The sequence below is a fragment of the Sapajus apella genome, unplaced genomic scaffold (assembly GCF_009761245.1).
Source record: "Sapajus apella isolate SASKATOON/1434 unplaced genomic scaffold, GSC_monkey_1.0 scaffold42, whole genome shotgun sequence".
NCBI lineage: Eukaryota > Metazoa > Chordata > Mammalia > Primates > Cebidae > Sapajus > Sapajus apella.
Window position 1 is genome coordinate 16,059,891 of NW_022436982.1, and position 26,537 is coordinate 16,086,427.

Below are 26,537 nucleotides of genomic sequence, written 5' to 3' on the forward strand. Positions count from 1 at the left end.
CTGAACTTAAAAGTTAAAAACAAACAGCAGGCCAGGCATGGTGGCTCATGCCTATAATCCCAGCACTTTGGGAGGCTGAGGTGGATGGATCATGAGGTCAGGAGATCCTGGCTAACACAGTGAAACCCTGTCTCTACTAAAAAAGCAAAAACTTAGCTGGGCATGGTGGCATGCACCTGTAGTCCCAGCTACTTGGGAGGCTGAGGCAGGAGAATTGCCTGAACCCAGCAGACAGAGGTTGCAGTGAGCCGAGATTGCACCACTGCACTCCAGCCTGGGCAACAGAGGGAGACTCTGTCTCCAAAAAAAAAAAAGAAAAAGAAAAAGAAAGAAAGAAAGAAAAGAAAGGAAGGAAGGAAGGAGAAAAAGGAAAGGAAAGGAAAAAGGAAAGGAAAAAGGAAAGGGAAAAGGAAAGGGAAAAGGAAAAGGAAAAGGAAAAGGAAAAGGAAAGGAAAGGAAAGGAAAGGAAAAGAAAAGACAGACGGTTAAAAACAAATAAGAGGAATGCTCAAATAACTACTTGCATCACAAGTACTGGCACTGAATCCTATGCTTCCCCACAGAAGTTTCCATCACATTATAGCATCAGGATGCTTACCCTTCCCTATCCAGGGCCGTGCCACAAGCTCCAAGAGCCAGAGATCATGTATGTATTATGTGTTTCTGTAATTTCTGGGCCAGAAGAGTGTCTGTTCAAAAGCTGTTGGCTGACTGAGATATCCAAACTCATCTTCTCTGCTCCTTTCACTGAGGACATATGAAGGAAATGAACAAACCATAAATCAACCAAGTCATGGGTTAAGAAAAGAAAGGATGAGAAAGCTAAACTAACCTTGGTTTTTAAGCCTTAAAGAACACCTAGAAGTACTTAGATGATTTGCCCAAGTCACAAAATGTAGTAGTAGGACCCGGAACACAAAGCTAAATCTCTAGTGGGTGACAATCAGTGAGGTATGGTACTAGGCATAGGCAGAAAAGAGGCATATATTTCAGGGTGTCTGGAAACACCCCACTTTCAAACATCTTTACTTCCCCAATGGCCAACGCCTTTTATTTCATCATCAGAGAAGACGAAAGCAAAATCTGTTGTGGAGTTTGGGTTATTTCTATTCTCTTTTTTGCGGTTTTCCATATTTTTCTGATTTCTCATAGTTAAAAGGAATACTCACCATCTTCACAGCTACCCTGAGGGTACTTTGCGGTCTCCACTGTACAAATGAGGCTACTCCCTTCAAGAGCCCACAGTCCCAAAACCAGCCAGGATTCCACATCAGGAATCTGGGACCAGAACCAGCATTCTCTAATTCTGTGCTCTATTGCTTTATGCAAGGTATACACAACTAAGCTCAAAGTTTTTGTGAGCAGGAAGAGGGACATAGTCATTCGAGACACAAATCACGACAGTGAAGAAAGTGCAGGAAGGGGTTGTTGCCAAAGAACACTGAAGGCACACTTGCATAACTCAAAACTTTCAGCTTCCTAAAGGACTCGGACACTTAGAAATCTTCTTTCAGCTGAAGATACACCTACTCCCCAAAAATACTTTAGAAAATACTCAATGGACATAGAGCAAAATGGGCACAGTGTTCATTTCAGCTTCAGAAGATACACAGACAAAATCTTACTGTTTTCAACCTTTATTTTCCAGAAGTTTAAACAGACTGTCAAATCCTCTTCATTCAATTTTACTTCACAGACCTAGAATCCTACATATCTTATTTGCAAAAATAACTTCAAAACTCTACTACAAATGTGCTAAAACACTAAAGAACATGTTGTTGTAAAAAAGAAAAAGAAATGGCTTTACTCTCACAATAACTTATTACAGCTATTTACACTTTCTTATATTAATATTAGTTTGACCATATGCAAAAATTTTAGGACACTTGTACAGTACCTAGATCATTTCGTATTCTGCTTTTTCATTTAATACACGTTAAGCAGTTACCCATGCTTTTACATGGAAGACTTTTTAACGTCACTGGCAGCAGTGCAGTCATTGAAAGTAGTATTCTCCCACATCAGAGGTGCACATCAATGGACTGGCCTTGCAGTAACACCAAGTGATTTCTAGTCCACTCCTGCCATGAAGGGCAGGTACCCACACTCATCATAGAGTCCCATTCTACTGGCATTCCCACATGGCTGTGAAATAGAAGTTCCCTTCCAGATTGCCCAGTTCCCCTACTGAGGGCACACTCCCTTAAGAAACAAGACCTATACCAGAAGGTACTGAAAAGCCTTAGTTAGCAAAGTGAAAGGCAATGTGGAAGACCAATGATGGCTGGCCCAGGAGAGGAAAAGTCGAGGCTGGCAGGTTGCAGGCTCCAAGTGATAGTTCATTAATACTGGCAGCTCCTCTATAGAACTCAGAACTCCAAACTACTTTTGTCCTCAGGCTAATACTCTCCCTTTTTCATAAAAACTAGTTTCAGCAATAAGTATCAAGGAATAAAGCACAAAAATCAGTTACCTGTTTGTAACAAAACTGGACTAATTCAATTTAATTAGCAGAGGCCCCTGACAGAATCTTTTTCAGGCAGGCTCCAAATAGCAGGGACACAATGAGAGCACAAAATATTCAGGATGCGTTAAGAACATCTATGCACTAACGCCAAAAGCTTGCCTGTCACTTGTGCTCTGGTTGGTTAGAACAAAAACTATTTCTAAAAGTATAAACAGAATATTATTTCAGGGCCATAAAAATAACTGTGACCCAGAAATTCCAAATTTAAAGTCCAAATTTATGGATATAATCATTAAAAGAAAAACATAGGCAAAAATATGTTCCCTACAACATCATCTACAATTTCAAATAAGTGGATGGAATTTTAATTCTAAGAATATAGGCATTCTCACAATAAATCACCTGGATAGCCCATTATGTAGCCATGACAGTTATGTTTGCATAGTATATGAGAAAATGAAAACAATGATACATGATAAAAATCAAAAATCAAAATAATTACTGTAGTTCCAATAAGTGCTTTGTAGCTGCGTCAGCATATATGGAAACAACATGCAAAACTAAAAACAGTTGTGTTAGAGATTGTGCATTTTTTTATTATTTTTATCTACTGCCATGAATAGGTTGTTTTTAAAACAAAAACCCAACTTGTTTGTAATATTTTACTTTAATTTTTGGCACTAAGATTTAATAAATTTTTAAATTCAAGGACAATTTTAATCTAGCATTAGAGCAAATGGCATTCACTAATTAGGATTACTCTAACACTGATTATTGATTTCCCCCAAAGTGTATTGAGAAAATTTTGTTTTATGTGGTTAAGAAAGCCCTTAAACTATCTTAAAATCTTTCTAGAAACAACCCTGAAAAGAAGATACTGAACCCTAAAAGGAAAATTGTTTTGCCAAGAAAATTAAGACTTTTAACATGCCCAGAAAAGAACTGTCAGATAAATCTCAAAACCATAACAAAGTATTGACATTTTTTAGGTCAATTTCAAAAACATAAACATAAGCATGTAAGCAAGGAGCAGCTCTGAAGTTATAAATAAGACAACTGTTTACTTTTCAAAGTGAGGCTCCTCCAGCTTTGGATTGGGAGATTAAAAGGCTCATTTTCCGAAAAAGTATAGGAAATTATTAAGTTTGCAGAAGATGATGGAAAGTGGGGAGAATAAAGGATGTTTTAAAGCCTCACTGAACCCAAAATATTACGCCTGGGGGTGGTAATCAAAACATTTAGCCCTTCAAAGCACTGACTCGCCAACACTGACATCCAACCCAGCTGATGTGAACATCCAGTATGATGGGCTTTGCTTCCTCCAGGATACAAACCACCTACCTACAAATTCAGTCCTTATAGTTTCCATCTACAGAACTGCCAGAAGTCTTGTCTGGTGGGTTTACATTAAAGCCCAGAAAAGAACAAGACAACAAACAGCAGCAGGAACAGTTGTTAGAATGGCCAAGGTTCACTAAATACACCCTACGTCTGAGTAAGAGAGGATGTGAGAACATCACACTGTTGTTTTTATTTTAACCACATGCTATGAAAGCAAGAACCGCACCTTCAAAACAAACTCTCCTCTCAACATCCCTTCATAGAGGGATGGATGAGAGAAAACATCGAACAATGTTTCCTTGAACCCTCGGAAACTGCTCTGCTGATGAAACAAGTCTACAAATGTGAAACATACAAACTTAATATTAGGTTGGTGCAAAAGTAATTCTGGTTTTTGCCTCTATAGAGTCACCATCTCTATGCTATAACTCAACTTAAAACTAGAGTATCAAACAATCACTGCATGCATAGGCTCTGTACACTTGTTAAAATGCTATCAGATATCACATATTAAATCTATTGCTAGTTGTGTCTTTCCTATCATCCTAATTGGATTCTTATGCAGAACACTCAAATTCCTAAACAGTTAAAGAGTTCTAATCTTCTACAGTCATTGTAGGAGAAAAGGACCATGGGTGAGTGAATTTTTTACAGTTCCTGCCCCACCTTGCCCCTCAAACAGCAGACAAGAGACTGAGCCTCGGATCCAAGCTACTGCCTCCAACTCCCCCAACCTCTTCTGCCAAATGGGATTTGGAGACTCAAAAGGCTACATTATTGCATAATAAACAGGAAATATTTGAGCTCCAGAATAACTGTTAAGTAGCAATAATTTCCTTAATCAGTGCATCTTTGGCCTGCCCTAGTTTCCGGTCCCACTGGTGTTATGTGACTATCACAAAAGTCTTAAGACAACAAAAAAAGTGAAAAGTCATAGCATGTGCCTTTTGCTTTTTAACCATCTACCACATTCTGCCCTTCCCATTCAGTCTGCATGACAGCCCTCCCAGCATTGAAACGTGTGATCACCTGCAAGCTTCCACCAAAGGGAGTGGTGTGTGTGTAACACAAGGTCAAAAACGCTTCAGTACAACCAGAACTGTATCCAAAAGTATCCAATTTATAGTCAATAATAGTCACAATAATATTGTTTTTTGGAAGACCGTTATGAAATGAAAGGCAGTATGTTAGCAATTTGTGAATGAAAGGCAGTATGTTAGCAATTTGTGAATGAAAAATTATTTCCATCACCTTATTATCAGTAATATTCAGTCATTCAATAAACATTTCAGAGTCTTCATTATAAAAAGGCTGGTAAAGGTATCGCATAGCTTTCTAATTAACTACCACAAATCCAGCAACTCATGTGCTGACTTATTGCTCAAAAATATTCATTGAATTCTAATTATACATTAGATTCTAAGAACATGAACAGAAGTATAACCCTGATTTCCAAAAACAGTGATTCTGAGGCCAGTTTAAATTTGAGAGTCACCTGCAAACTATGAGGCTTTTTATGTCTGTCCCCAAGAGATTCGGCTCCAGTAAGAATGCACATTAACCAGAAACATGCCACTTTTTCAAGCACCTCCATGTGATTCCATTATAGGTGGCCTGGGAACCACATTTCAAACAGTGTGTTATAGAAACCAAAATATACACAGAAAAAAATAGGTGCTGAAGATTTGAAAGTCCAAATCCATGGCACGAACAGTACTACAGAACTTCCTGAACTGAGACACCCGGACATAGGTGTTGTTAGGGCCTTGTTAATAGCCCATCAATGCAAAGTGAAACTTGGGTAAACAGGAAACAAACAGGCTTAAGGCAATCTGAAAATGTTCTTTAAATACAAAACAAGAGAATCCGTGAAAAATGGCAAGAATATAGTGCTAAGTCACCAAAAATCAGTATCTTGGTTCTTTAAATCTCATTTTCCCCAAAGTATCCTTTAGAACCACCAAAGCTTCATGGATCTCACAGACATGATCTCACAATTTTAGGAAAGAGACTTGCACACAATATTTCATTTCTATCATGAAATCATAATAATTTATTGAACTTAAAACACAATGGAAATTTCCTACAACCACTTTGTTTAATAACTACACAATCTGAGGGCCACAAAGACCTGTGACTAGGTCCAGATCACACACTCATTAGAAGGCAGAACTGGGGCTAGAACTCAGGTCTCCTGCCTCCCAACCATCCAATCTCCATGCAGTCCTCATACTATAAAGGTCAACATCCGAATTCATCTAAGTCCTCTGCAAAGGCCACATCTTGAACTCTAATGCAGTTTTGTTCTGTTTGACAGACAGAAGGCATCAGGAAAAACAAGGTAATTTCACTTTCTATAAATTAATTAAAACATGGATTTTTATAAACAGTTGGTATTATATATCACCGCATGCTGTGCTAGGGTGAGTGTTACTTCTAAAAATACTAAAGCTTCTCTGATGGAATTGGATCCAATATCAATTTTTGCCTGGCAACATATACAAAGCCTTGCTTCACACCAAAGATCTATAAAAGGGCAGCTGGCAGGATTTCACCCGTTAATACTTAGTGCCCAATATACAATTCTCCCTTGAGCTAGACAAAATCCACCCAGAACTGTTTGCTTGAAATTACAGCCACCCATTTAAAAAAAAAAAAAAGCCTCCAAGCCAGCTGCTGAGGCATCTAGCTCTAAATGTATGCTCTTACTCTATTTCTCTTACCTTAACATCTGTCAAAATCAAAATGTCTGAAGCCAGCAAGGAAAGCCACATTTCATTTTGTAGACCCAGATTTATGGAAACTTACACAAATAGATAAATGTGCATGCACACACACACCCCCAAAATATCATTATCTGGACATCTCCAGAACTAGAGATGCATTTTTAAGCTTGGTATTGCATTTAAGAAACAGATTAATCTTCCTACTCTACTTCCAGCCAATCAATATACTCTATGTCTATTGGAGGCACGTAAACAGAAGAAAGGAGGTACAGAGAAGAGTCAGATACTTCGTGAATGCCCATGTGCCAGTTACAATGCTAAATGTTTGATCCATTTTGGCTCATTTAAGATACAGTCTATTACTCTGAATGAGTAATCGTGTTTCAGAGAAGAAACTGAGACTCGGGGTAATTTCACCATGGTCTCACAGTCATGTCTCAGGTATTTAATGTTTCGTACCTTACACTGCAAAAAAGAGAAATCACTCCTGTGACCCAAAAGAACTTAGAGCTCTTTTTTTTTCCCCATTTATTTATTTTATTGCATTTTAGGTTTTGGGGTACATGTGAAGAACATGCAAGATTGTTGCATAGGTACACACATGGCAGTGTGATTTGCTGCCTTCCTCCCCATCACCTACATCTGGAATCTCTCTCCTTGCTATCTCTCCCCAGCTCCCCACCCCGCACCGTCCCTCCCCTATTTACCCCCAACTGACCCCAGTGTGTAGTGCTCCTAGAGCTCTTAGGTCTCTGTGAACTCACCATCACAACCACTCTGCATTCTATAAAAGGAGAAAAGTAAGAAGTGTGAGATATGAAGAGGTTAAAACACAACAGAGAGGAGGCTAAAGCCAAATCTTCCCAGACCACTGTTGTACTGAGTTACTAGAGCAGTAAAAATAAACAATCCCCATGGTTTGTGTACAAAGAGCCACACGGCCTCTCTGGGTGCCAGGTGTCTTTTCAGCTAATGCCATCTGGAAACTCTATCTCAGGAGGTTTACCTGAGTTTTATCCTTTGTCTACACAGTTGTAACAGAGGGATGAAGGGGCAGGGTAGGATAACAAACACCTTTTTGAAATGCCATCAGAGCATAGCCACAAGAATTTATTTTTTAATTTACTATATTCATAGCATTTCATACAAATTACACTCTCAGAATTAAAATTTTTCATGCCAATGTGACCACATTAAAAACACCTTGTAATGATGATTAATTATTATTTGTGATTTTAAAAGTCAAATAACAGATGAGGTTTGCTTGCTAACACTTCATGTCTGTTACTTTCCTTCTCCAGCTGAGCCACTGTAGGCATGAAGGTCACAGTTTCAGGCCTTTACTTCCAAAAGAGCTCTGGGGTGGGCCAGGAATGAAGAACCCAGCAAAGCAATTAGGGATCCAGCACCTTTTGAGAGTTCTGTCATTATTCCCGAAAGATCAAGCCAGTTCTCTGTCTCATAGGAAGGTGAGCTGGAAATAAAAGGGAGATGAGAACACAGCCCAACTAGGACCTTATTGAAGCCACACCTCCAGCCTAGCGAGGATTCTAGAAGGGGCAGCTGTGTGGTCCTCTAACCTCAGACTGGCTCCTCAACTGTCCTTCGCAAAGGTCCCTGTTCCCCCACAACATGTTCCTGCCATTCCCAAACATTGCTTTAGGCCAGAGCAATCTGAAAGCACTCACCTGGGCTCATATCCCCTTGACATATGGAGGCAATAAAAGAAGCAGGTGCCAGGTGGAGGTCAGACCCATCCCGGACCCACACCTGCCGAGGTACAAACATGGGCTCCTGCAGGCTCCATCTGCTGTGTCCTGCAGCCAGAGCCTCCCTCTGGAAACCAAAACCGAGAGCCAAATGGATACCTCCCCAGCCCCACAAGACAGTTCATCAACCCAGGTAGGGAAGATGAGATGAGGAAGTCTGAAATAAAGGACAAGGAGAAGAAAACAGCTTTTCTGCTCTGCTTCGTCAACTACAGGCAGTGAGACTCATGCTGTCACACAGTTTTCTCTAATTGGCTTGAGGTAAGCCTGGGGTTTAGGACACACATCCTGGGACAGGTTCCCCATGAAGACACAAAGTGACTCAGCCTCTCTTTCACACTGAAAAATGATACCCCCAATATGTGAAGCTTCAGACAAGAAGCTGATTAAGAAGGAAGAAATCTACCCTACCTCCTACCCCCACCAATTCCTGTGCCTAAGCCCCTTCTACAGGGCTCACATTTCTTCTTCAGTTGTTGAATGACTAAGACAAGAAGCAAGCACAGAGTGAGAAGCAGAAGTGCCGAGCTGAAGTTCTGGTTCTGCCACTTACTAGCTCCTTGCTACTTACTAAGGAAAAGAGACTAAACTTCCCCATTGGAAACTAACTCTCTTTGCCTTGTTTCCTTGTCTATAAAATGGAATTGATCTCTGCCTGATTATCATACAACGTATTGTCCAGAAGACCCCATGAAATAAGAAAAGTAGGAATGTATTTTAAATAGCTCCAAACTGGTAAGAAAGTGCCAGAAACCATCAGGTGACTTGCAAGTTAGGGGGCAATGAAAGGAGTGGACTTAAAAAAGGAACGCTGTGTTGCCACAGTAATGATTCTGCTCATTCCACCCAGCAATACAAAGCAGGGCTTCTGGACCAGGATTCAATCAACAACAGATGTGGACTGTGTGGCCTCTGCAGACTGCTCACCCCAAGGGAACCAGAATACCCTCCACTCATCACCTCCCCCTGCCCTTTCACAGAGGACGAGCCAATGTTAAAGGGGCACCTACAGAGTGTGGTAATTAGAAAAGACAACAAAAAATGCAAGCATGAGAGAGTGCCAAAATGTTCATTAAAATGCAGGCCAGACCCCTCCCAAAAAAGTACGGCCAGAGGGAAAGGGATACAATCTGTCAGGCCAACTCTAGCCAAGGCCTACAAACAAACTAAATAACAAGGACAATTTCCATCTCACTCACACTCTGAACATATATTCTTCATTTAACAATTGCAAATCAAAATTGTTCTTCCTCAGTACCCCAAGATTTCCACTTGACCCAACATCTACCACGAAATGCATAGTTCCCAAAGCCTGGGCCGAACACTTCACATAGCAGAGAGGGTCACGGAAAACACAGACCAGAGTGCCTGTACCCTTTCACCACTAAAAGGAATCGGGGCTTCTCAAAGGAATGGATGGCTCCAGGGCTAAAGCATACACAAGACGAGCCTGATCGTATTTTTATGCCAGAAAGTGAAAAATTTGTCAAAAGTAAGTGATAGGAACGTGCCACATAGACACAGAAGCCAGCTTGAAGGGGCCCCCACTGGCCAACTCAAATTTGATTGAGGGCTCACATTGAGTGCTGCGGTGAACTATGACCCAACGGAAAATGGGAACTCATGAGTGCACCCTAATAAAAAATAAATAAATGGAAATGATGTAAGACTCTTGCTTAGAGTAGAATGTCAAATGCTGAATGGTAAACATGGAAAGAACACAGAGATGGAAAACCATGTTTGCACACCTATCACTGTAAAGACTGAACTCAGAAATAATCATCATGGATGCTAAACCTTGCATTGATTTTGAGGAGAAGAAGGATGTCTACATGACTTTACATTAGCTCCCCACGGACTACTTATTGCAAGGGAAGAAAAAGAAAACAATAATTATATAATCAAGAAACTAGACAACACTGTGATGGGATGTTCAAAATCACCACCACCAATGGGCACTAGGTGCCTGCAGATTTGACATCCTGTCAAGGACATACCACTACACAATATCCCAACTGAGACTGCATTACCCTGAATCTACTCATGAGGTAGTAACAACCCCAAACTGAGAACCACTGCATTTTTAAGGGGTGGGGGGCAGTCTTAAACAGTGTCAATGTCATTTAGAGAAAAACCATGGCTGTGCAAATGTTTCAGATTAAAAGAAACAAATGAATGAAAGAAAATCAAGTATTTGACCCCAGATTAGAACCTGTATGAGAGAAAAAAAATATGAAAAATGTCATTGGGTTAACTGGTTAATTGGAATATGAATATTAGATCTGATTTTTAAAATTGTATCAATGTTAAATTTACTCAAGTTAATAATAGTGCTGGTTATAAAAGAGAATATCCCAATTCTTGTGAAATACTTAGTATGTAGAAGGGCCATGATATACATTTTTTTGAGGAAAAAATGCATCATATTTCCTGCTTTTTCTTTTCCAAGAGATGTTGAGAAGACATGATATATTAATACATCCTCCAAATGGTTCAGAAAAAATATATGGGGGCTATAGGGAGGGGGAAATTATAAAGTAAATAGGGTTAAATATAAGAAAAGGTGGATTCGATAAACAGGTGTTCTTTGTAATTTTTTTCCATAAATTTGAAGTGATTCCCAAATAAAAAGCAAACGCAAGCAAAACACACTGAACCTTCATTCTCCGATTACATTCTTCTTGAAACATTGTCTGGTCTTAACTTTCAGAACATCTCAATCTCTTCTGGATTTCCTACTTTGTCTCTGACTTGTCCTTCACAGGCAACCTTCTTCTCAATTCATTTCCTAAGATTGATAGGTCATTTTGTTCTCAGTCTACATACTACTGTATATAGAACCTAACTCCATTTGAACTACATATGTATACAACACCTAGGGCCATATATCCAACAACTCTACTTTCTGAACCTCTCCAGCTAGCTTCCCACAAGCTTCCCCTATGGATGGGACACGGCTTCTACATCTGTGAACATTCAGGCATATTGTGGGGACCTTAAACACCAGAGACTAACATCTCATCCCTCACCCTTATCACTAAGGGGCTCAGTCAGATGGAAGGGCAAGGGGAAAGAACATAACCAGAGCTTTTATTTCACGTTTCCAAATAGCAAACTAAAGGAGAATGAATGCTTAAAAAATAAATAAAAGGGAAGAACTAAGAAAAGGGCAGGTATAATTTCATTCTGCCATATTATAGCAAGTATAGTTCTTACTCTCAAAAACTGCAGCAGGGGACTGGCAGTCTTTAAGTCTTGGTTTTCATCCCCCAAGCACATACCCTGCCAAAGGAGTGACCAAAAGGTCAGGCTCAGGATTCATTATTCTATACTTACCATGGCTGTCTCTGGCCTTCCTCATTTTGAAATTAAGGACATTGAGAGCACCTACGTACCAGCCCACTTTCTTGTAGAATAAGACAAGTCAACGGTCACATGAGGAAACCACAGGTACTGTTCAATCCCAATTAACAGTCTTCCACATTTTTTTTATTGGTATCACTTTTTTTTTTTGTCTTTGTAGAGGTATAAAAAGAATAAAGTTGAGGACAACTATGATGAAACATGAGTATCCCACAGGTGGGGTTGAATCTTGAAACAGGAGATTTGTTGCTCACAAGTGCCTGGATACCCAGTTCTAGTGTCTCTATTACTATGGAAGCATTTTTAATCATGCTGCCTCTTAAGAGATCCTCCCCTTTGAAGAATGCTACTGAAATTACTACCCTGCCCCTGGCAGGTTTCTGACTAAAAACTGGAAGCTGTCCTCCCATTTAGACACTGCAGATGGCTTATTTGCATATTATGATTCTCCCAGCTGATGACTGTTTGGGGGGATTATGGGATGAAGCAGATGGGTGGACAACCATTTTTTAAATTTATCACTCTGGCAAGTAACCAGACTAATAAATAATCCCTAAATAATAAATTTTCAAAACAACTCCAAATGCATATTCATTAGAAGGTTACAAGCAATTATTTATGAATGCAGAAATTTCCAAATGACAAACAGGGAAACAGTCTGATTCTGATTTTCCTAAACTTTACGTTTGGGAATAATCCAAAGAAGACAGATCTCCTGGCTCTGGAGGCAGAAATTAGCAACCTAAAGGACATTACACAAACTAGGAACATTCATTGTGGAAAGCTGAGGTGGAAAAATTACAGAAATTAAGGGCTGTGGAGCAACATCTTTATTGGGCAAAGTAGAAAAAGTCCAAAACTGCGGCAATTATGGCATAATGCCAGTCCAAAAGAGTTATCCTAGTTTTACTCCCAAATCACCAGATAATTTAAAGTAAAATTTGTTTTTGTCCTGAATGATCCATGTAATGGCTTTAACTCTCCACCACTTACACCATGGAGACAGGCAACCTGCACACTGAAGGAAAGGCATCTTTTAATGAGGGGTAGTGCCCTTACAGCCATCAGCCAGGCTTCGGCACAAAGACTTCATCTCAAACAACTTGAAGTATCATCCTGGCATCAGTACTTTAAACAGAGTTGAAGAAATTGATCCTGATTTCCCCTCTCTTATCTGATTATATTTGTAAAACCTCTTGGCAATATTCTGTACGAATCAGGCATTGATTATAATAAAATAAAGACCCGGGATACAAAGTCGTCATACGATTGTGAACATAGGATATGTTACAAAAAGCAGGAAGTGAATGAAGGTGCCACAGAAATCATCAGGACGATTCAACTCACTGACCTTACAGAGGGAGGTCCTGCATGTAGTTGGCAACATAAATTAGTACAGTTTTTCCAGAAAGTAATTTTGTGATATGCATGATTCAGTAATTGTGGTTCAGCTATACCTCCAAAGAAATAATCCTGCATATCAAAACTGTTTTACGCATAAAGACATTCACTATAAAATCATCTACGATGAAGAAAAATGGCAATAATCTGTACATTCACAGATTATTGATAATGCAAATGACAATATAACTACATTAGCAAGCTGTCTATAGGCATTGAAATTAGTCTTTAAAAGAGCATTAATATGACACAAATTTTACATGTTTAATACATAAAAATCACAGCAATCAAATGAACTTTGTCAACATCTTTAAATGCTAGAAAGCTTTCTCATGAACTACACATTATAAGTATTTAAAGAAACTCATTTTCTGATAAGTAAACTACCAGGGCATATTTGGTGAGCTTCAAAGCTATTGACTCCAAATATTTTGGAGACAATGCCGCTCCGCTTCCCTCCATCTTTCAGAACCCTCCAACAAAACCAATCCAAAAAATCCTCCTCATTCCTTCCTGCTGTTCCTAGGCTCACTGAAGGGCCCCATCATCTAGCAGGTTGCTCACAGTAAGATACCTAGGCCTTGCCCTTGACTTCTCCCTCTCTCTCCACATTCAATCACCATGTCTGATAAATTCTATCCTGGAAAATCTTTCTGGGCCCTCCCTTTCTCTCCAGTCCCATTACTGGATTGCTGGACCAATTTGCTGGTGACAAAGGCCACCAGTTTCTCGTGCCCAGAGTACTGCACCAACCCTCTTCTGTCTGCCCCTCCAAACTAGCAGAGTCAGTGTGTGCCTTGGTTAGCAGTTGCATGTCTGCAAGCCCATTACTTATCGTCTCTGTGCTTCAGTCTCATCAGTTAAATGAATACAATAATAGCATCTACCTCATAGGGTTGTTGGGAGTAATAAATGAAGTATCATACGTAAGCTGTTAAAATAGTGTTTGACACCTAAAAGGTACTGTGTAAGTATTCGCTATTTTTCTTTTCATAAACTTGCTCCTCACTGGATCCCCAATATAAAATGCAGTGTATGCTGAATAACAGATACTCCATAAATATTTACTGAATGATTGTTTTAGGCAAATACTGATCACATTCCACTAAGATTCAGGTCAGAGTATCTCTTAATGCTGCATTATCCTTATTTCTACCAGCTCTTCATAGCAATGTAAAATGGAGCCTTGACTTAACTCCATGGGTTAACCTGAAAATAAAACAGCTCTAAAATTGAATTTTTTGAAATACAGTATTTTATAAAATCAGTTATTCCAACTACTTGTTTCCTGACCAATTAAAAACATCATACTAAATTTCCAGACATCTATCTGATTTTCTCAGAAAACTTTAAGATACTACATCACAGAATTAGAAATCAAGTGGAAAAGCATTTAAGATTCTTTGCTGATGACAATGAATTCTAATGAGAGAATAAAGTGGTAAATTTGATAGTATATAGAGTCTATTAAAAAATTGCTTTAAAATGTTCTCTGAAGAAATAATCAGATATATGGATAAATATTTATATATAAATGTGTTCACGTCAATTTTCTATTGTGAAAAAATGGACAGAGCCTAAATGCCCAACAAGAAAAGAATGTTTAAATAATTTATGGTTCATTAATCTATTCTTTTAAATAGGTAAGCAGCCATTCAACCATCAGATTTTAGAAAATATTTAAAACAGGAAATTCTCAAATACATTGAGTAGGGGAGGCTGAAAGAAGGCTATAGGGAAATACACCCATGTACATATAGCAGCCCTTTCCAGCTATTGAGATTATGAATCACTTTTTTCTCTGAGCCAGAGTTCAAAGCCCAGCTCTGCCATCAACTAGGGGATCTTGGGCAAGTTACTATGCCATGGTTTGTGCACTTGTAAAGGTATAATGGGATTCAGAAGATTAAATTCATTGCTGCATATAAAGTGCTGAGAACAGTATCTGGCACACAGTAAGTACCATACAGTTGGTTGATAATATAACTACTTTTTTGTACCTAAACTCTTCACAATGATCTTACGTCATTTTTGGAATTTAAAAAATCAACAAATATTACTAAAAGCTCAATTATTAAAAATAAGCCAAATTTGGCAAAAATTTAGTTCAATATATAAGTTCACAATCTCTTCTCTGAAACTTTTGAGGACCAAAGTGTTTCCAAGTATAGAATGTTACAGACTTTAGGCCAGGCGCGGTGGCTCACGCCTGTAATCCCAACACTTTGGGAGGCCGAGGTGGGTGGATGACGAGGTCAGAAAATCAAGACCCCCTGGCCAATATGGTGAAACCTCGTCTCTCCTAAAATACAAAAAAAAATTAGCCGGGCATGGTGGTGTGCACCTGTAGTCCCAGCTACTCAGGAGACTGAGGCAGGGGAACTTTTTGAACCTGGGTAGTGGAGGATGCCATGAGCTGAGATTGTGCCACTGCACTACAGCCTGGCCAACAGAACAAGACTCCAGCTCATGAAAGAAAGAAAGAAAGGGAGGGAGGGAGGGGAGAGGGAGAGAGAGAGAGAGAGAGAGAGAGAGAGAGGGGGAGAGAGGGGGAGGGAAGGGAAGGGAAGGGAAGGGAGGGGAGGGGAGGGAGGGGAGGGGAGGGAAGGGAAGGGAAGGGAAGGGAAACAGGAGGTAGGAGGCAGGAGGCAGGAAGGAAAGTTACAGACTTTAGAAGAGTGATACAGTGTGTTTACTATTTAAAACTCCAAGCCAGGTATAGGCCAGCACCCTACAGTCAAGCACATTAACATTCACACAGAATCAGGTAAATCAAGACTATAAATACCTTTCTGGCAACACAGACAAGGTTTTACTGCTGACTGAATTATGAAGAAACTTCACATTTTCCAGCATTTTTCTAAACTTCAGAACTATGAATAAGGTGTCATGGGTTTACTATTATCAAATGCTGGCATCATGGTGGCAGCATCAGTCCAGAATGGCACATGGCTGACTTATGCCCCTCTCCATGTATGAAGAAAAAAAGAGTAACAATTTCCTAACTCTCCAACCCTGGTAGAATCCCATTAGAGAAGGTTATACCAATGGAGGTACTACTGACATTATTGACTAGATAATTCTTTACTGTGGTATTTTGTCCTGTGCACTGCAAGATGTTTAGCAGCATCCCTGATCTCTACCTACCAGATGCTGGTAGCACCTTTCCAGTCGTGGTAACTAAAAATGTCTCCAGACACTGCCAAATGTCCCCTTCAGCAGGGGAGCAAAATCATCCCTGGTTGAGAACCAATGCAAACTGGAGGGAAAAAAAACTATTGCTTTCCTCTCCATATTCTACAAGAGAACTCCAAACTGCAACTTCTGCTTCAATGCTGCTTATTTTAGAAAGCCTTACAACTCTCCTTTACCCATTTCTATTCCCCAAACCCTAGCCAAAATGAACTTCTTGATTTTTGTCCCAAATTACAACACAATTTTACAACTCAAGTCTTTAGCTGGAGACTGGGCTCCACCCAAGATATCTGATCCCACCTTCTCTCATGCTCACAAACAGAAGATGGTCCTGATATGCAACTTTCCAAATACGCTGTATCTCACTTTAAGCAGCAGGACCAGAAGTGAACAAGCTACAGATGTCAAGAAACTTGACTCCAAAAGCAATTTGTCAGCTGAAAAATCAAACAGCTAGTTTTCAGTATCTATGAAACCGGTGAGACAGGGAGTCATCACACAGCTCAGCATTTCCCAAACTATTTTTTTCCCGGAAACTGTCTTGAATGATATTAACAGGCATCTGCAAGTATGTGATACTCAAGTAAGCCTGAAAATTTATCTTTGGTAGTTTGTTGTTGTTGTTGTTGTTAAAACCACATGAGCACATTAAGCCTTTAAGGTGCTAGTTATTTTATGAAGCTCCAAGGAATAATGAAGGACACTGCATTTCCGAAATTTATTTGGCCATGAAATTCTATTTTCCTTCTGCTCCAATGATGTCTATTTCCCTGATGAGAGTTCCAAGGAGCACCAGCCTGGGAAACAATGACAGAGACCTAACTTTCAGGGACAATCCTAAAACCATCTTTCAGCTATCGGTTTCCACTTGTTTCTTGACAAACCTACGTATGTGTACAACTTTATATACTGCAGCATTGTTCAAAGGAGCAAATTGGAAACATTTTAAGTGTCTACCAATAGCATATTGCTTAAATAAATCATGGCATAATATAATAATACAACTGAATACTAACCAACTATGAAACAATAAGGAAGCTCTTGGTGTACTGAAATAGAATATCTACAGAGTACATGAAGTAAAAACAACCAGACAGACCTAGAATATTATATCATGGATGCTAGCATTTGTGTAAGAAAGGAAGGAAGAGAGACAGCGAAAAAGAACACACACTAATTTGCCAACATTTGCAGGAACTATCTTTGGGAAAACATGGTAACAGTAACAATGATTGCCTCTGGGAAGGAAACTAGCTAGGGGAAGGAGAATTCAGACATCACTGTCTAATCTTTTATACTATGCCGGCTGTATTATATATTCAGAAATAAAGTAAAAAATAAGTGCATAAACTAACTTTTATCAGACTCTTTGGCATAAAAATCAGATAAGATGCAATAATCTAAATAACAGGCTATATTAATGAAAAGGAAAAATAAGGAACTCACTATATTCAATGATATGATTTTGAAGGTTGATACCTTCTTTAATCATAGAGGAGAAAATACTTTTTAATAAGGCAGTAACATGATTTGTTCCCCTGCGTGATTTCAAAAGATTTGTAATCTAGTTATTTGCTTTGCTATATCATTTGTAGCTTCCTCTGACTCTCAGACCCCCAGATCTCTCCCCCTTTCTTTACCACTTCAATATTGTAAAAATAAAAATACCACCCCACAAAAAATACATCACCTTCTTTTATTAGTTCAGTGCAGATTTCTCCTTATTGATTTTAATTTTTTTTAAGTCCCAAGAGAAGCAATTAGCTAGAGTTGATGTTATACCCATATATTATGTTTTACCCCCAATGGAAAAAAATGCAGCTGCTAAGTTCTGGAAAACAGGTCACTGACTCACTATATTACATAAAGTCATCATGCCTCTTTCCTAGCCTTGTATTTCTTTTATAAACAAATCTAAAAGCTTCCTAATTTATCTTTTTTTTCCAGGAACATAAGTGCTTCATCCACTGTGTGATATAGCTTTACACAAACAGCTTAGTAAAGATATTTTCCTTAAAACATAAAGGCGGATGTAGAGTAAGTATAATGATGGGTAGATAACTCCACCTTACTGATCAGAGGGCCTCATTAATAAAGGTGACCTGGAGAAAGCTGAATGCAAGTTGCCTCTGAATCTCAGTTTCCAGAAACATCTCTCAGAGTCCTGCCATTGACCACAAACTTTAACTTTTTTCTCATTCAAAGAACAACAACCTATCATGCAGGAAAAAAAGTGAAATGGAGCAAAAATATTTTAAGCTGCTAGAGCAAATTATCAGCTGATTAAAATGATTATAATATTTTTTGACTGAGTTATAGAAGGTTAGCATTAAAATTTTTTCTATAGAAAATAAATACAGAATTATGTTAATGAGATCTTTGTAATTAAGTAGTGTATGGGTTTTTTTTTCCTTTAACTTTTGTTCTAAGTTTTTCACAATGAATATGTATTAATGAGGAGAAATGTTTAAATCAGGAGAAAATGACAAATGAAAAGAACATACTTTTTTTTTTTTTTTTGAGACAGAGTCTCACTCTGTAACCCAGGCTGGAATTCAGTGGTATGACCTCGGCCTCTGCAACCTCCGCCTCCTAGGTTGGTGATTCTCCTGACTCAGCCTCCCAAGAAGCTGGGACTACAGGTGTGTGCCACTACACCCAGCTAATTTTTTATATGTTTAGTAGAGACGGAGTTTCACCATGTTAGTCAGGATGATCTGGTTCTCCTGACCTTGTGATCCACCACCTCAGCCTCCCAAAGTGCTGGGATTACAGGCATGAGCCACTGCGCCCAGCCAAGAATATCCATCTTAAACACCCAATTTATTCATAGAAAATATAGGTAGGCTATCATATGGATTTATCTGAGAATTGCTAAAAATCCCAGTAAACACTTCATGCAAAACAAACTCCAGGCAGGACCATATCTCACCCTGCTAGGGGGTGCTCACCAGGAAGTCAGCCTTCAATTCACCAAGCTGTGCAATAAACACTCAGCAAAGAGTCCTACCAGTAACTTAACACCAGTAGGCAGCACACAGCTCACGTGTCCACAGGAGTTGGGAGGAGCCTAAGAACAGAGGTCTCTGAGAGAGAAGAGGACAAGCTCAATCTAATCAGGTGTCATTGGCATCTGGGTACCTCCGTAGTTCCTGGAGGCCATAGAATTTTGCCCTTATTAGATAGAAGTCAGAAAATAATTCTGCCCTTATTGATAGAGTCAGAAAAGCACCATCAATCTTAAAGCCGCTGTTTTGGCCGGCACAGTGGGTTGCTCAGATTTTAGCGCCGGGAATCAACAAGTTGGACGTCCATTCAGAAACCCAACTATAAAGACAGTAATTATAAAGACCACAGATGGATAAATTTATAACGAAGGGAAGAAACCAGCCTAAAAAGGCTGAGAATGCCCAAAATCAGAATGCCTCTCCCTCTACAGGGGATCACAGTTCTTCATCAGCAACAGAACAAGGCCTGATGGAGAAAGACTGTGTTCCATTAGCAGAAGCTGGCTTTAAAAAGTGGATGATAAGAAACTTCTGGGAATTAAAAGAACTTGTTCTAACCCAGTGCAAAGAAACTAAGAACTTTGAAAAAAGGTTTGACGAAATGTTAACAATAACACACAATTTAGAGAGGAATATAAGTGAATTAATGGAGCTGAAAAATACAACACGAGAACTTCGCGAACTATGCACAAGTTTTAACAGCCAAATTGATCAAGCAGAAGAAAAGATATCAGAGGTTGAAGACCAACTTCATGAAATAAAACAAAAAGACAAGATTAGAGAAAAAAAGATAAAAAAGAACGAGCAAAGTCTCCAAGAAATATGGGACTATGTGAAAAGACCTAATCTACGTTTGATAGGTGTACCTGAATGTGACGAAGAGAATCAATCCAAGCTGGAAAATACGCTTCAGGATATTATTCAGGAAAACTTTCCCAACCTAGCAAGGCAGGACAATATTCAACTCCAGGAAATACAGAGAACACCACAAAGATATTCCTCAAGAAGACCAACCTCAAGGCACATAATAGCCAGATTCACCAGGGTTGAAATGAAAGAGAAAATACTGAGGGCAGCTAGAGAGAAAGGTCAGGTTACCCATAAAGGGAAGCTCATCAGACTCATAGCAGATCTCTCAGCAGAAACCCTACAAGACAGAAGAGAGTGGGGGCCGATATTCAACATCCTTAAAGAAAAGAACTTTCAACCCAGAATTTTACATCCAGCCAAACTAAGCTTCATAAGCGAAGGAAAAATAAAATCTTTTGTCAACAAGAAAGCACTCAGAGGTTTCATCACCACCAGGCCTGCTTTACAAGAGCTTCTGAAAGAACCACTACAAATAGAAAGGAATAACCACTATCAGCCTTTCTAAAAAACACCAAAAAATAAAGAACATCAACATAATTAAGAAATTGCATCAACTAATGGGCAAAACAGCCAGCTAACATTAAATGACAGTATCAAACACACATATACTGTTATTAATTCTAAATTTAAATCGACTAAATCCCCCAATCCAAAGACACAGACAAGCAAAAAAAGCCAAGACCCATTGGAATGATACATCCAGATCCATCTCACATGCAAGGATACATAAAGACTCAAAACAAAGGGATGGAGAAAAATTTACCAACCAAATGGAGAGCAAAAATAAATAAATAGAAAGCAGGAGTTGCAATTTTTGCTGATAAAATAGATTTCAAAGCAACAAAGATCAAAAGAAGCAAAGAAGGATATTACATAAAGATAAAAGGATCAATGTAACAAGAAGAGCTAAAGATCCTAAATATATATGCACCCAATACAGAAATACCCAGATATATAAGACTTATAAAGAGACTTGGGCTCCCACACAATAATAGTGGGAGACTTCAACATCAATATTAGACAGATCAATGAGACAGAAAGTTAACATCGATATTCAGGACTTGAACTCAGATCCGGAACAAGTAGACTTAATTAACATTCATAGAACTCTCCACTTTAAATACACAAAATATACACTCTTATCAGTACTACATCACACCTATTTACAGGTTTAAATGAAATATTGGTTGGCTGCTTGTTAATTATTTTCTTCCCTCATTTTTTTTATGTCTCTATTATTAAACACAATTACAGGCATACCCAGTTTTAGACTGCATTCTAGCCTGGGCAATAAAGCAACACCCCTGTTCTGTCTCCCTCTTCCTCTTTCTTCCTTTCCTTTATTCTTTTTCTTTCTTTCTCTCATTCTTCCTCAAAAAAAAAAAAAAAAAAAAAAAGAATTTTGCCCTTATTCCTGGAAATGCTGTCACAGAGCCTTTTGGGTATGGGGAAATTTGAGTCTGTGAGGGGACTTTGTATTTTTGCCTTATGCTAGTGTTTCAATGAGCCACATCAGCCTTGTAACATCTGCCCCTTTAAAGAATATGGCGGAGACACAACAAAGACAAACTTCACTTGGTAGAAAAGGATAGCAGCCTCCCCAGCCCATCTCTCAGCTGTAGAACTTTATAAAATATGACCTTCCTGGGCCTCAGTTTCTCTGTTTATGAAGCAGTGATGGTTAATAACAATAGTAATACACAGCTCACAAAGTTGTCATACTACACAAGAATATACGTAGCATTTCTATAACACTCTCTGACACACAGGAAATTCTCAGGGGATGTTGGGTCCCTGCCTTTTTCCCCTAGTTTGCCCTACTAGAGAAAATTGCTATGCTGTCCCAATTCCAGTGCCACTAGATCTGACACAGATCTTTAGTGGGCCAGTCCACCCGTCTCTGAAACCCAGCCAAGTCAATTTCCTTGACATAAGGGCTCAATCCAATCTTTCCTATTTCCTCCAAAAGAGGGATCTGGCTACCTAACCATTTAATTTCCACATCTAAAAGGGGCAAGGATTTTTTATTTTTCCTCTTTACAGAAACCATGCATGTTCCCTGCCACCCACCCACACACACACACACACACACACACACACACACACATACACCTATGCACAATGGCACACACACACACACACACACACACACACACAAATACACCTATGCACAATGGCAACTTTGTCAGGACTGAGAAAGAACAGAATGCTTGTGATTTACTGAGAACGATCAGCAATTTACAGCACCTAGAAACAGTAAACAGAGAAAGAAGATGGAAAAAAAGAAGAAAGAACTTTCCATCCCAAAGAAATCTGTGAAGAAAGCATGTCCCCTCAAGTTGAAAAGATAGATAAATGGCATTTTTCCCAGAGCCTTCTCAAACAGAGCCAAATAACTGAGTCATCCCGCCAAAGAGGGAGAAGGAGACAAGAGTATAAAGGAGGCACAAAACCCTTTAGAAAGTGACCACACAAGATCTCCAGTATTGTTGTCATTCATTTGATTTACCAGGCAGCCTGCCAAATAAGGCACTGGTAAGTTAATGGCATTGAGATGAGGTTAGTCAGCAAGGAGGGGAGAGGAAAAAGGAAAGCTTTCTGTGTTGCTAAAACCAGAATAAGAATTTCCAAATGTCCGTGTGCCATAGTCAAAGCAGGGAAACGCTAAAGTGACTTTTGTGAAGGCTGGAGCATCTGGCTGGCCATTCCTCTCCTGTCACCTGAGATGAGCATTATAAAATGATCACCAGAGAGCCCAAGAACCAAACCAAGATTGTCTCCAAGCAGTAAGGTATTTCACACAAAAAACTTCTTAAAACATCTTTATGTATCTGGAGGAAAACATATTTGTGCTTTATTTTATAAATAACAATCTCAGAGCTTAGCACTGACACCAAGGGAAAGAATTCTATCTTCTTCTGGGGTTCTTAAAATTACCAAACATTCAGAATTGCAGGGAACAGACTGCTTGGGGGAGGGACAATATGTGATTTCTTGCCAAAAATACTGCCATTGTTGTTATTTATCTAAACACAATATTTTGTCACTTTAATTTTCAGCAACATCAGCTGGATAATTTATAAAGGCACGCACAGTTTTCAGCAGAGCATGGATGGCACACCACTGCTTTTACAGAAAAAGTGATTGAAAATTAACCAACCAAAACTTTACAAATGGAAAATACTTACATTTTACTTCTCCAATTGAATGCATTTAATAATCACTGTCAGTTTTCAGAAAAGCAATGGTCACACTAAGACATTATTCTTGTTGAATATTATTATAGAACAAAAGACTGTTTTTAACACAGCCTAAGGACATCAAAGTCTTAGCTTCATCAAAACTAAGGATAAAGGCAAAATCTCTGTATTCTTGCTCAAAATAAACTTAAGACAAAAAAATGACAGCAGTAAAAAAGGAATGAAGCATTGATACATGCTACAAGATGAACTGTGAAAAAATTCAGACACAAAAGACCACATGTAAGATTTCATCCATACAAGAAATGACCCGAACAGACAAATCCGACAGACAGAGGCAGAAGTACATTAGTGATTATCAGGGCTTCTCAGAAGCAGGGTAAGCATTGTGGAAAAACGGTTAGTGACTGCTTATGGGTATGGGGTTTCTTTCCAGGTGCAAAAATGTTCCAAAATTAATTGTAGTTATGGTTGCACAAGACTGTGAATACACTTAAAACTAATAAGTGGTTTACTTTAAACAGCACACTTTCAATAGGTGAACTGCATGGTATGTGAATTATATCTCAGTGAGCTGCTTTTTCAAGTAAAATAAGAACACACTCCCACACTTACACACCCACATATGAAATGCATCCTCCCAGTCTCTCACACATACACATAAGCACCCCTTTCTCTCCTCACCTTATTCTCAATTATGCAATTTCTGATCCTCTGTATTTTAGTAGAGCTGCATTTTGCAAACTTAATATACATAAGAATCACCTGACAACCTTGTTTAAGAGCAATTGATTCCTTGGGTCTGAGATTCAGTACTTCAAGCAAGCTCCCAGATGTGGTAAGGTTAAGAAGGCTCTGTCAGTCTCACACAAAAAGACTGTACCACATAGATGGATTCATAACGTATTCTAAGTGCTAAAAGCTGACCAGAGCTACTACCACAAATTCACCACAAGCCACACTCAGGAGTATTCTTGGGAAGAGTTTTTCCTCCCTGTTCCTCCTCTGCACAGAACTAGAGAGGACAGACAAGCAATGCCAGCCTTGAATAGCGGGCCTTTCCCCTCACAGACAGGTCACAGGCTTGCCTTCTATGCCAGCTCTGCTGCTGGGAAACCTTCCCCCAGGCATCTCCTCTCAGAATTTCCCCATATGTAGGAGTCCCAATACGATTAGCTACTGACTTCACAAAGTCATTTTCAGGGTGAAGGAAGATGATGCACACAAAAAGAGCTTACAGAACCACAAAGCGCTCTATTACTTTACGGTGGCAAAGAGTGTTGAGACAGGCAAGTCGTCATTACGATTCCCATGATCAACACAAAAGACAAGAGGAGTTCAGTGGACAGTGGGCCGGCAAGTCCTGATGTCTCCCGTTGGCACTGAAGACAGAGCCTAAGGCCATGATCACCTCTAATCTCCTGCTGTCAGGGCATAGCAAAGGCAAGGTCAGTTCCCACAGCAGGAACACTGCGGTGACTAAAGTTAACCAGACATACTCTGAGAAGTGTTAAAAACATTCGTCCATGTCTTAGGGATCCACCAGCTTCTCGCAAAAACAGCAATGTGAGTTCATGAACTTAATAATGAGGAGCCTCGGTTACCAGTCACAGAGTCTCAGAAACGTGCCATATTCAAGTCACACACATCTCAAACACGCCACTGCGATGACATGAAAAGTCAAGGTCTCTGATTATGCTGTAGCCAGAAGGAACTGAAGCCAATAAAGTTCTAAATGAGCTTCTCTTCCTATTAAATTGTAGTGCCCCAAGGATACATGAAACTTTATTTCACTGTAGAATATATTTTAGCTTCCAGGAACAAGTTCAACCAAAAGCAAAAATAAAAAAACCAAAAATGTTCTGTATGTTTATCATGCACCCACATTTACCCTATGAAATAACTTGGAAGTTTCATGATCATGAAAACTATTTAGAATTACTTAACCTGCATAGTTCCCTATAGTAAAATAATTGTTAAGTTTTATGAAATAAAAAAGACCAATGAAGGATACTTCCTATTTGCAAGGTTATTACTGTATGACAACTACTCTATAAACAATAAAATTAAAGACGTTCTTTACATCTTTCATGAAATGAAATGTCAAAATGAGCAACTCTTAGAGAAATATAGAAAAATCCAGTTAATTGTCAATTGAAAAAAAGAACTTTCGCTAAGAAGAAATAAGAGTTTTATTTCACACCCTGGCATTAATATCTTCTCTTTATTCAGACTGTAATTTTTTAACTGTATAAATTTTATTGTAGTGAGCCTATAACCTTAAGAATAAGATGCTAAATATACTTAGCATTCACCAAAAAAGTACCCCGCAATATAAGAGAACTCTCATTTTGAGGGGGCACTGCCCTATTTTTAACACAATTCAATTTCTGGGTCAGCAAACTAGTTTACAGGAGAAGATAAGGTTAGCCTTTATTTCAAAAAAAAAAATTTAGAAAACTTGCTATACTTCTTAGAACAGCTTTGCTTAACAATTTTGTGTTAAACTTGTTCGTCAAAAAAAAGAAAATGAAAAAAATTCAACATTATTCAGCCAGGGATCCTTACACTCTGATTTTTTAAGTATATGTTTTACAGTTGAGTGTTTCTCCAGAATTACAAGGTTCCCATTGCATTGTGTACTTGCCAATGTTAAACAATGATCTTGGCTGGGTGTGGTGGCTCACACCTGTAATCCCAGCACTTTGTGAGGACAAGGCAGGCAGATCACAAGGTCAGGAGTTCAAGGCCAGCTGGCCAATATGGTGAAACCCCACCTCTATTAAAAATACAAAAAATTAGGCAGACATGTTGGCGCACACCTGTAGTCCCAGCTACTTGGGAGGCTGAGGCAGAAGAATCACTTATACCTGGGAGGCGAAGGTTGTAGTGAGCCAAGATTGTGCCACTGCACTCCAGCCTGGGTGACAGAGCAAGATTTCGCCTCAAAAAAAAAAAAAATATATCTAAGACCTGGAACCAACCCAAATGCCCATCGATGATAGACTGGACAGGGAAAATATGGCACGTACACACCATGGAATATTATGCAGCCATCAAAAACGATGAGTTTGTGTCCTTTGTAGGGACATGGATGAACCTGGAAACCATCATTCTCAGCAAACTGACAGAAGAGCAGAAGATCAAACACCACATGTTCTCACTCATAGGCAGGTGTTGAACAATGAGAACACATG

The 26,537-nt window shown here is 39.1% G+C and overlaps 1 protein-coding gene across 2 annotated transcripts in view; it reads right to left on the reverse strand.

Moving 5' to 3' along the window:
- The window catches only part of SH3GL2 (SH3 domain containing GRB2 like 2, endophilin A1), a 214,127-nt gene that overhangs the window by 155,132 nt on the left and 32,458 nt on the right, over positions 1–26,537 (reverse strand). Inside the window, exon 1 of one of the 2 annotated variants that reach the window (XM_032300112.1) lies at positions 2,474–2,728. The exons of the other annotated variant lie outside the window; for it this stretch is intronic. The gene's annotated coding sequence lies outside the window, so the exon portion shown is untranslated. Of the gene's footprint in view, positions 1–2,473; positions 2,729–26,537 lie in introns of those variants that run through there. 2 annotated transcript variants of the gene reach the window in all.